The 12491-nt window shown below is 43.9% G+C and overlaps 1 protein-coding gene across 1 annotated transcript in view; it reads left to right on the top strand.

The window, feature by feature from the left end:
* The first annotated feature begins 308 nt into the window (after positions 1-308).
* CHRNA6 (cholinergic receptor nicotinic alpha 6 subunit) overlaps positions 309-12491 on the top strand; it is a 31900-nt gene continuing 19717 nt past the window's right edge. The window contains exon 1 of the mRNA XM_012476097.2: positions 309-334. The gene's annotated coding sequence lies outside the window, so the exon portion shown is untranslated. The remainder of the gene's footprint in view (positions 335-12491) is intronic.

Below are 12491 nucleotides of genomic sequence, written 5' to 3'. Positions count from 1 at the left end.
CCGTGCATCCTCAGCCAGCCCCTCGTCCGTGCTCACTCCCTTCATACCCAATGGAAATGCCCCCGCTTTGTTCACCTCGCCCATCCCCAGTCTTTTAATACCCAATAGAACTACCTTGTCTTTGTTTCCCCCGCAGTCAATCAGCCACTTCTACTCCCGATAAAACCCCACGCCCCAAGAAGAGAAGCGCGACTTCTCTGGCCCCTTCCCGGACCATAGAACCTCGCCTGGGAGCCGAATAAATTGGCTTTTAATTTCCTCACTCCGGTCTCTGTTTCCTCATTGAACTCGGAGAGAAGTCTAACAACAACCCTGAAGTATAATTTGAGGCCAGGTAACGTGATGCCTCCGTATTTGTCCTTTTTGCTTAGGATTTGGCTATTCAGTCTCTTTTTGGGTCTCATATACATTTTAGGACTTAGGTATAAGATTCTATCATCAACAGAGATAATTTGACTTCCGCTTTTCCAATCTGGATGCACATCATTTCTTTCACTTGCCTAATTACTCTGGCTGGGACTTCCAGTACCGTGTTGGGTAGGAGGTGGGCGTGGGCGTTCTTGTCTTGTTCCAGTTCTTAGGCGAAACACTTTCAGCTCTTCCCCATTCAGTATAATGTGGACGGTGGATCTGTTATATATGGCTTTCATTATTTTGAGGCACGTTCCTTTTATGCCTAGTTTGTTTAGGGTTTTTATCATGAAGGGATGCCAAATTTTATCTAATGCATTTTTTTCTTCATCTATTGAGATGATCATATGGTTTTAGTTTTTAATTCTGTTTATATGGTGAATCACATTTATTGATTTGCTTGTGTTGAAATATTCTTGCATCCCTGGAATAAAATCCTCTCGATTCCGGTGTATTATCTTACTGATGTGCTGTTGGATTCACTTCGCCTACATCGTGTTTAGGATTTTTGCATCTGTGCTCTTGAGGGATATCGGCCTGTAGTTTTCTTTTTCTGTTGTGTCCTTGCCTGGCTTCATACAATGAGTTAGGGAGGGTTCCCTCCTCCTTGATTTTTGGGAACAGTTTCACTAGGATCGGTACCAGTTCTCTGTATATGTGGTAGATTTCAGTTGTGAATCCATCTGGGATTTTTGTTGTTGGGAGATTTTAAATTGCTGATTCAATTTCACTACTTCTTATTGGTCAGTTGAGGATTTATCTTTCTTTCTGGTTCAATCTTTTTTCTTTTTAATTAATTTTTGAGACAAGGTCTTACCCTGTCACCCAGGCTAGAGGGCAGTGGTGCAATCATAGCTACTGCAGCCTCAACCTCCTGGGCTCAAGAAATCCTCCTGCCTTAGAACCCTGAGCAGCTGGGACTGAAGGAATGTGCCACTACCCTTGGGTAATCTTTTTTTTTTTTTTTTAATTTTTTGGTAGAAACAGGGTCTCGCTATTTTGCCTCAGGCTGGTCTTGAACTCCTGGCCTCAAGCAGTCCTCCTGTCTCAGCATCCCAAAGTACTGGGATTGCAAGTGAGAGCTACTGTGCCTAGCCTTCAATCTTGAGAGGTTGTATGTGTCCAGGAATTTATTTATTTTCTTCTAGAGAAAATACCTGTAAAATAAATTTTTTAAAAACAAAAGTTTGGGCTGGGTGCAGTGGCTCATGCCTGTAATCCCAGCACTTTGGGTGGCTGAGGTGGGTGGATCACCAGGTCAAAAGATTGAGACCGTCCTGGCCAACATGGTGAAATCCTGTCTCTACTAAAAACACAAAAATCAGCTGGGTGTGGTGGCAGTGCCTATAATCCCATCTACTAGGGAGGCTGTCGCAGGAGTATAGCTTGAAGCTGGGGGGCAGAGGTTGCCGGGACTCAAGATTGCACCACTGCACTCCAGCTTGGGTGGCAGAGAGAGACTCGATCTCAAAAAAAAAAAAAAAACCCAAAAGTTTGATATATCCAAACAAAAACACAGCATAAGGTGGAGATTAGTTCTTAAAATACAGTTTCCATCATGTTTTTTTTCCTTGTTCAAACCTTTCAGCAGTTCCCTGTTACCCAAAGACCACATTTGTTAGCTTAGTGGTATGGTTTGGCTGTGTCCCCACCCAAATCTCAACTTGAATTGTATTTCCCAGGATTCCAACATATTATGCAAGGGGCCCAGGGACAGTAATTGAATCATGGGGGTCAGTCTTTCCCATGCTGTTCTTGTTATAATAAATAAGTCTCACAAAATCTGATGGGTTTATCAGGGGTTTCTGCTTTTGCTTCTTGTTCATTGCCACCAACATGTAAGACGTGCCTTTCGCCTCCCGCCATGATATTGAGGCCTCCTAGCAATGTGGAACTGTAAGTCCAATTAAACCTCTTTTTCTTCCCAGTCTCTAGTATGTCTTTACCAGCAGTGTGAAAACAGACAAATACAGTAAATTTGTACCAGGAGTGGGGTGTTGCTGAAAAGATACTCAAAAATGCGGAAGCAACTTTGGAACTGGGTAATAGGCAGAGGTTGGAACAGATTGGAAGGCTCAGAAGAAGACAGGATAATGTGGGAAAGCTTAGAATCTCCTAGATACTTGTTTCACCACAACATCCACCTCCAGGTTCAAGCAATTATCCTGCCTCAGCCTCCCAAGTAGCTGGGATTATAGGCGTGTGCCACCATGCCCAGCTAATTTTGTATTTTTAGGAGAGACTGGGTTTCTTCATGTTGGTCAGGTTGGTCTTGAACTCCCGACCTCAGGTCATCCGCCACCTCAGCCTCCCAAAGTGCTTGGATCACCAAATTTGGGGTGAACCACCATCCCTGGTGGCACTCAGTTTTATGAGGGAAGCAGAGCATAAATTTTGGCAAAATTGTAGCCTTATAAGGTAGAAAAGAAAAACCCATTTTCTAAGGAGAAATTGAAGCTGACTGCATAAATTTGCATAAGTGATGAGGAACCAAAGGTTAATCCCCAAGACAATGGGGTGAATGTCTCCAGGACATATCAGAGGTCATCATGACAGCCCCTCCCATCACAGGCCCAGAGGCCTAGGAGAAAATGGTGTCATGGACCAGGCCCAAGGTTCCCATGCTGTGTGCAGTCTAGAACTTGGTGCCCTGTATCCCAGCCACTCCAGCTGTGACTAAAATGGGCCAATGTACATCTCAGGCTGTTGCTTCAGAGGGTGGAAACCCCAAGGCTTGGAAACTTCCATTTGGTGTTGAACCTGTGGGTGCACAGAAGCCAGGAATTGAGGTTTGGGAATCTCTGCCTAGATTTCAGAGGCCGTATGGAAACACCTGGATGCCCAGGCAGAAGTTTGCTGCAGGGGTGGGGCCCTCATGGAGAACCTCTGCTAGGGTCACGTGGAAGAGAAATGTGGGTCGGAGTCCCTACACGGAGTCCCTACTGGGGCACTGCCTAGTGGAGCTGTGAGAAGAGGGCCACTGCCCTCCAGATGTCAGAATGGTAGATCCACTCACAGCTTGCACTGTGTGCCTGGAAAAGCCACAGACACTCAAAGCCACCCTGTGAAAGCAACCAGGAGGGAGGCTATACCCTGTGAAGCCACAGGGCTGGTGCTGCCCAAGACCATGGGAACCCACCTCTTGCATCAGCATGACCTGGATGTGAGACCTAGAGTCAAAGGAGATCATTTTGGAGCTTTAAGATGTGCCTGCCCCGCTGGATTTCAGGTTTGCACGGGCCCTGTAACCCCTTTGTCTTGGCCAATTCCTCCCATCTGGGATGTCTGTATTTACCCGATACCTGTGCCCCATTACCTAGGAAGTTACTAGCTTGCTTTGATTTTACAGACTCATAGGCAGAAGGGACTTGCCTTGTCTCAGATAAGACTTGGACTTTGGACTTTTGAGTTAATGCTGAAATGAACTACGTCTTTGGGAGACTGCTGGGAAGGCATGATTAGTTTTGAAATGTAAGGACATGAGATTTGGAGGTACCAGGGGCAGAATGATATGGTTCGGCTGTGTCCCCACCCAAATCTCAACTTGAATTTTATCTCCCAGAATTCTCATGTGTTGTGGGAAGGACCCAGGGGGAGGTAATTGAATCATGGGGGCCGGTCTTTCCCATGCTATTCTCATGACAGTGGATAAGTCTCATGAGATCTGATGGGTTTACCAGGGGTTTCTGCTTTTGCTTCTTTTTCTTTTCTCTTGCAGCCACCATGTAAAAAGTGCCTTTTGCTTTCTGCCATGATTCTGAGGTCTCCCCAGCCATGTGGAACTGTAAGTCCAATTAAACTTCTTTTTCATCCCAGTCTCGGGTATGTCTTTATGAGCAGCATGAATACAGGCTAATACACTTAACACTGAAGGTCCTCCAAAATCTAACTCTAAGCCATCCATCTAATGGTGTCTCCTCTTCTCAGTCAAGGAGCAAATCAGTCTATGTACATCTCCCAGGCTTCCCTATTCCCTCATTCTTTTGGTGCTCCCTGCAACCTGGACTGCTCCCTTTTCTTCATCTCATTTAAATAAAATTCTTACTCTCCTTCAAGGCCTCTTTGCACCCTTCTCATCCCCAGTGAAACAGCAATTTAATTGGTGAAATTAGAAAAACAAAAAACCAAAAGGCAGTTATAGTCTCCAGGCAGTTTCCTGAGGGCATATACTTGTTGGCCTAAAGAAAGAAACTGAGGCAAAATTAATATAAGTGGAGAGTGTGTTTAGGCCAAATTTGGTGACAACACCTAGGTTCAAATTGTCCTGACTTGGCCAGGCACAGTGGCTCATGCTTGTAGTCCCAGCACTTTGGGAGGCCGAGGCAGGTGGATCACTTGAGGTCAGGAGTTTGAGACCAGCCTGGCCAACATAGCGAAACCCCGTCTCTACTGAAAATACTGAAATTAGCCAGGTGTGATGGTGTGTCCCTGTAGTCTTAGCTACTTGGGAGGGCTGAGGCAGAAGAATCACTTGAACCTGGGAGGCGGAGGTTGCAGTGAGCCAAGATCAGGCTACTGCACTCCAGCCTGGGGAACAGAGCAAGATTCTGTCTCAAAAAAAAAAAAAAAAAAAAGATATGGCCTGAGGATTTGACTCTCTCCAGGCCCCTCAGGAAAAAACTTAGAACAAAGAATGAAGTTGGATTTAGTTTTCACCCCTTATCTGAGGTCCATATGACAGCAGGGTGGCATTTTCATTTGATGGGGGTAGAGATTTCTGAAAACAACTTGAGAACATATATTAACATGATATCTTCTATTTTTATATTTTGAGATGGAATCTCGCACTATCGCCCGGGCTGGTATACAGTGGCATGATCTCGGTTCACTGCAACTTCCACCTCCAAGGTTCAAGTGATTGAACCTGCCTCAGCCTCCTGAGTAGCTGGGATTATAGGCAGCCGCCACCACACCTGGCTAATTTTTTTTTTTTTTGTATTTTTAGTAGAGACAGTTGTTTCACTATGTTGACCAGAGTGGTCTTGAACTCCTGACCTGTGGTCCAACCGCCTCGACCTTCTGGATGCTGGGTTTAGTTCTCACTCACTCTTTATCTGAGGTCCACAATACAGGATTCTGGCTGAGTGAGTGATCAGCCAGAGCGTAACCGTGAGATCAGGGGAATAGACGGGCTTTTCTTCTCTTAACTGATTTTTAAAGCAATTGCAAAAATGTATGTACATAATTGCATTGTTGGTCCTGTAACAGATAGAACTATAAGATGTTTGACAATAATCGCACAGAGGCTGGTGAAGACACAGTTGTGCTGAAGTGAGGCCGGGATTCCAGATGGTCACTGGAATCACAGGAGCAAATGGAGAGGAACAGAAATGGTAAATCAGAAGGTTTAAATGTACACTTCACTTTCTCCTTTTGGTTTCCGTAAGAGACATAAAATTATGTAACATAATTATAATAATGCATTATTGGGTTTGTAACATAAATAGACATCATATGCATATCAATAATAACATATAAAAAAGAAACACCTTCTAGATATTTCCTGTACAACATTGTGCACATGGTTAAAAACATGATGTTGTGCTCTTAAAATTTTGCTAAGAGGTCAGGCGTGGTGGCTCCTGCCTGTAATCTTAGCGCTTTGAGAGGCCAAGGAGGGTGGATCACTTGAGGTCAGGAGTTCAAGACCAGCTTGGCCAATATGGCGAAACCCTGTCTCTACTAAAAATACAAAAATTGACTGGGCATGGTGGCATGTGCCTGCAATTCCAGCTACTCGGGAAGCTGAGGTAGGAGAAATGCTTGAACCTGGGAGACAGAGGTTGCAGTGAGCTGAGATTACATCACTGTGCTCCAGCCTGGGCAACACAGCAAAACTCCATCTCAGTAAGAGGATTGATCTTGTGTTAAATGTTCTTCACACACACCACACGCGTGCACACTCACACACACACACACAAGCAAGAAAAAAAACACAAAAGGGCACAAGAAAACTTTTGTAGAGGCTGAATATGTTTATTACCTTGATTGTGGTGATGGTAACATGGGTGTATGTGTATGTTCCAAATCACCAAATTGTTTACATTGGACACTTGCATTTAAAAATATAAATTGTGGCTGGGTGTGGTGGCTCAAGCCTGTAATCCCAGCACTTTGGGAGGCCGAGGTGGGCTGTTCATAAGGTCAGGAGATTGAGATCATCCTGGCTAACATGGTGAAACTGCTGCTTTTCTAAAAATACAAAAAATTAGCCGGTTTTGCTGGCACGTGTCTGTAGTCCCAGTTATTTGGGAGGCTGAGGCAGGAGAGTCGCTTGACCCTGGGAGGCAGAGGTTGCAGTGAGCTGAAATCGTGCCACTGTACTCCAGCCTGGGAAAGAAGAGCAAAACGCTGTCTCAAAAAAAAAAAAAAAATATATATATATATGTATATATAAAACGTCTCAATAAAGGTGTTTTTACAAGTGTATGAGGAGGAGAAAGGAACAGAGATGGGATTTTGCTGTGTTTCCCAGGCTGGCCTCAAACTTCTAGCTTTGTGCAATCCTCCTGCTTCCGCCTCCTCAGTCACTGGGATTACAGATGTGAGCCACCAGGACCACCTTCAATAAATTGTAAACGACTGAAATAATGTAAACTATATTATTCTCTGATCACAATGGAATTAAATTAGAAATGAGTAACAGAAAATAATATCTGGGAAATTCATGAATATGTGGAAATTAATCAATATACTCTTAAGTAACTAATGGGTCAAAAAGAAATCACGGGAGAAATTAGAAAATACTTTGAGATAATGGAAAATAAAACTGCAACTTATAAAAATTTATGGGATGCAGTTAAAGTAGTGCACAGAGAGAAATTTATAGCTGTAAACACCTATATTTAAAAAGAAGAAAAGATGGCCGGGTGCCGTAGCTCACGCCTGTAATCCCAGCACTTTGGGAGGCCCAGGTGGGCGCATCACCTGAGGTCAGGAGTTTGAGACCAGCCTGGCCAACACGGCGAAACCTCGTCTTTACTAAAAGTATAAAAATTAGCTGGGCATGGTGGTGGGCACCTGTAATCCCAGCTACTCAGGAGGCTGAGGCAGGGGAATTGCTTGAACCCAGGAGGCGGAGGTTGCAGTGAGCCGAGATCGTGCCACTGCACTCCAGCTTGGGTGACAAGAGCGAGACTCCACCTAGAAAAAAAAAAAGAAGAAAAGATCTGAAACTAATGGCTTGCCTAAACTGTAAAAGCCCAAGGTAAGCAGAAGGAACAGATTAGGGTAGAAATTAAGAAAATACAGAATAGAAAAAATAAAAAAGGAAAATAATGAATGAAACCAAAACTGTGGGCTTTGAAAACAAACAAAGTTGGCCAACTTTTAGATAGACTGACCAAGAAGAACAGAGAAGAATGTAATTACTAAAATCAAGAATGAAAGAGGGAAACAATCTCCACTGACCTTATGTAACTAAAATGGAATATTTTGAATGCCCGTATGCCAATATAAGATGAGTTAGTCGAAATAACAACTTCCTAGAAAGACACAGATAGACCTACATGAACTAAAACGATGAAGTGCTATGGTTTGAATATGTCCCCTTAAGTTCACGTGTTCCAAAATTAATCCCCAATGCAATAGTGTTGAGCAGTAGAGCCTAGTAAGAGGTGATTAGGTCGCTGATGCCTCATGAATATGTTAATGTGATTATTACAGGATTGGGTCAGTTATTGCAAGAGTGCATCTGTAATAGAAGCAAATCTGGCCCAGTCTTGCTGTCTCTCCCCTGCCCTCTTGCTCTTTTGCCATCTGCCATTTTATGACACACACGAACGCTCTTGCTAGATATCAACCCCTCATCCTGGGATTTACCAGCCTCAAGAACTGTAAGAAACAAATGTCTTTTCTTTATCAATTACCCAGCCTGTGATATTCTGTTATAGCATCACAAAATGAACCAAGGCAGTTAGTAATCCAAAAGCTTCCGACAAAGAAAAGACCAGGATCAAATAGCTTCACTGGTTAATTCTAACAAATGTTTACTGCCTTTTAATTGATGTGTTTTATCCATTTTTTTATTTGAGACGGAGTTTCGTTCTTGTCACCCAGGCTGGAGTGCAATGGCGAGACCTTGGCTCACTGCAACCTTTGCCTCCCGGTTCAAGGAATTCTCCTGCCTCAGTCTCCTGAGTAGCTAGGATTACAGGGGCGCGCCACCATGCCCAGCTAATTTTTTGTGTTTTTTTTCTTTTTTTAATAAAAAGAAGGTTTCACCATGTTGGTCAGGCTTGTCTGGAACTCCCGACCTCAGGTGATCCGCCCGCCTTGGCCTCCAAAGTGCTTGGATTACAGGCGTGAGCCACCATGCCTGGCCAATCTTTTGTATTTTTAATGGAGAAGCGTTTCACTATTTTGGTCAGGCTGGTCTTGAACTCCTGACCTCAAGTAATCCACCCACCTTGGCCTCCCAAAGTGCTGGGATTATAGGCGTGAGCCACCTCTCATGACCCCATTTACATTTAATGAGTTCTCAAAACTGGTTGGGTTTACATTACCATTTTACTACTGTTTCCGATTTGTGCTATTTTTTTTTTGTTTGCCTGCTCTCCTTTCCCGCTTTGTTTTGTGTTAAATAAATATGTTTTGTTATCCCATTCTATCTCCTTTCTTGGCTTACTAGCTATGTTTTCCTTTGCTTTTCCTACTTCTTGTGAACCCAAAGCTGTGCTTTTTTTGTTATGTCGGTCTAGTGGCTGCCTTAGGGTTTCTAGTATTCACCTTTAGCATTTCACAGTCTATCTTCAAATAATACTATACCATTTCACGTGTGGCATAAGAACAGTATAATAATAGATTCTATTTCTCTTCTCCTGACCTCTGTGCTGTCATTATTATACATGTTACAACCCCACAATACATTACTTTTAACATTTGTTTTTCAAAGGCGATTGTCTTTCTTTTAAAGAGATATTAATTAATTTATTTATTTTCAGATAGGGTCTCGCTCTGTCACCAAGGCTGGAGTGCAGTGGAGTGAACACGGCTCGCTGCAGCGTTGACCTTCTGGGCTCAAACTATCCTCCTGCCTTGGCCTCTCAAAGTGTTAGGATTACAGACATGAGCCACACTGCACCCAGCTGAGATTTTATTTCATTTTCTTTTTAGAGATGGGGTTTTGCCATGTTGCTCAGGCTGGTCTCGAACTCCTGACCTCGTGATCCACCTGCCTCGGCCTCCCAAAGTGCTGGGATTACAGGCGTGAGCCACCACGCCTGGCCTTGGATCCACATTTTTATCTTTATTATTTCCCTTTTACTTGAGTAGCTTTAAAACATTTCTTACAGCATAAGTTTGCTGGTGATAACATTTTCCTGCTTTTATGTATCTGCTAAAACATTTATTTCGCTTCTGCTTGCAAAACAAATTTTTGCTGGGAATAGAATTCTGTTTTCCTTTTCATATCTTAAAAATATCGCTCCACTGTCTTCTGGCTGGGCATAGGTTCTTTCTGGCACCCCTGCCTGGATCCCCCTCCCAGCCCCATTTCGCATTCCTCTCCCACTAACTCAGACTCCAGGGTGGCCTTGGCATTTGGGAAGACGGCTTTGCCCAGCAAGGTAACAGAGAGGCCTGAGACGGCGTCAAGATCTCACAGGGGCATTGACAGAATCCTGAATAACAGGGCAATTTTGGGAAGGGGCTGCTTTCAGCATGACTGTAGGGGTTCAGAACTGGTACAATTAAGACCTCGTGATTAATATTATCCCAGTTGTATTCACAGGCTAGAGAGACAAAAGCCATATTTTATCCATAATTAGTTTAACCTCCTCTTAAAAACAGAGAACTGATACAACATTTTAATAACTGCAACAAAGGGAAGTTTGGGGTATTATCTTGGAATTGATTTTTAATTTGGTTTTTTGTAGACAGAGAATATTCTATATGATACAGATTCTTTGTTACTTGTTGAAACTTTCCGGTGTCTTAACAAGAGGTCAATCTTTATAAATCCATGGGTACCTGAAAAAAATAAATGCGTATTTGTGTGACTATATTTCAGCATCTATCACCGTGCCCAGAACGCAGTAGAGCTTACCCTGATGTTGCGTTAGCTTTTTCACATGAAATACAGTGTCTCGTAGAGCAACTTCAGAATAGCTCTGACACTTTTGCTTTGTGACATACAAATTTACGGGGACACAGATGTCCCAGAAACGTCTAACTCTATAATCTCACAGAACCACACTATACATGGACTGCATGGAAATCTTCCTGCAGCTCTCTGGAGGAGTGCTCCTCAGGTGTGTCGTGCTGGCCACCTGCGTCAGGATCAGCTCTGAAGCGTTTACAACATGCAGTTAAATCTGGGTCCTCAGGCCAGATCCGCTGAATCAGAATTTCTAAGGATGGAACCTGTAAACTGATCTGTAAGATTGCCCAGCTGGGTGTGGTGACTCGCCCCTGTAATCCCAGTGCTATAGAAAACTGGGGCAGGAGGATCACGTGAGGTCAGGAGTTCGAGACCTAGCCTGGGCAACATAGTGAAACTGTTTCTACAAAAAATAAAAAAATTATCCAGGCATGGTGGCTCACACCTATAGTTTCAGCTACTTGGGAGGCTGAGATGAGAGGACCGCTTGAGCACAGGAGTTTGAGGCTCCAGTGAGCTATAATCATGCCACTGCACTCCAGCCCAGGTGACAGAGGGAGACTCTGTCTCTAAAAAAATGTGAAAAAATAAAAAAGATTGCCCCAGCCCTTGATTCTGATGCACATTAAAATTTGAGAGCTGCTGATCAGGAGCCGTCATATGCACAGATTTTCAGGTTTTTTTCTTCAGAAGAACAAGAAATTGGTACCATGTTTCTGTAAAAGCAGTGATAGTTTCTGGGTCTCCCCACTGGTCCAAAAGTTTGTCATTGTCCACATCAAAATGTTCTTCTCTGGAAGTAGAAAATTAATGTGTATTTCAGTAGCTGCTGTGAGATACATTTTCTAATTAAATCCTCACCACAGTCCTGGGGCATGGTGTAGTGGGCTGAAGGGTGGCCCTCCAAAAAAAAATGTGTTCACATCCTGACCCCTGGTAGTTGTGAATGTGATCTTCTTTAGAAAAAGGGTCTTTGCAGATGTAATTAAGAATTCAGAGGTGAGATTGTCGGAGATTACCTGCTTGTAAGAGACAGAAGAGGAGAAGGCACAGGCACAAGGAAAGCCGAGGCTGGAAGACGCAGGGAAGGATCCTCCCCTAGTGCCTCCATGGGGAGTGTGGCCTTGCCCCAGCACCCTGATGTAAGAGTTTTAGCCTCAGCCTGGAGTGGTGGCTCACACCTGTAATCCCAATAATCCTTTGGGAAGCGGAGGCAGGCGGATCACCTGAAGTCAGGAGTTCGAGACCAGCCTGGCCAACGTGGCAAAACCCCTTCTCTACTAAAAATACAAAAATTAGCTGGGCGTGGTGGTGCATGCCTGTAATCCCAGCTACTTGGGAGGCTGAGACAGGAGACTTTGAACCCGGGAGGCAGAGGTTACAGTGAGCCGAGATTATACCATTGCACTCCAGCCTGGGCAACAGAGCAAGACTCTGTCTCAAAAAAAAAAAAAAAAAAAAAAAAAAGACTTTTAGCCTCAGAACTGTGAGAGAATGATTTTTTGCTCTATGAACTCACCAGGTTGGTGGTAATTTGTTACAGGAGTCCTAGGAAACAAACACATTGCTATTGTTATTTCCATTTACAATCACAGAGCCGGGCCTACCATAGCACAATAAATTGTATGATAATAACTGCTGCGTTCTATGACAGTCGTGATTGAATTGAATGTTTTAAGAGACTTAAAACTTAGGCACATTTCCCTCTACCTTGAAAGGCCCAGAGATGATTGTTAAAGGCTGGAGGGAGATAATGGAAGGTTATTATTGATAGAAGGTTCTCAAAGGTCTGTATGGGAATTGCTCTGGCTGGAGGCATGTGGCCCATGTGCTCTCCACCAGCTCTTACCTTCGGGATGTCCATGACACAGCTAGCAAGGGCACGGCCTGGATAGGTGTGGCTGTCACTGGCCACTCTCCCAGCACGGGGAATGCCTGACATCAGCCTGTGGCCTAAGGGGGTGATCCCCTCGGCTCCCAC

Source organism: Aotus nancymaae, unplaced genomic scaffold (genome assembly GCF_030222135.1).
Source record: "Aotus nancymaae isolate 86718 unplaced genomic scaffold, 86718_ANA_hifiasm-v0.15.2.pri h1tg000097l, whole genome shotgun sequence".
NCBI classification, from domain to species: Eukaryota; Metazoa; Chordata; class Mammalia; order Primates; family Aotidae; genus Aotus; species Aotus nancymaae.
Note: the sequence above shows the minus strand (reverse complement) of the source record. Positions and strands in the feature narration are given on the sequence as shown.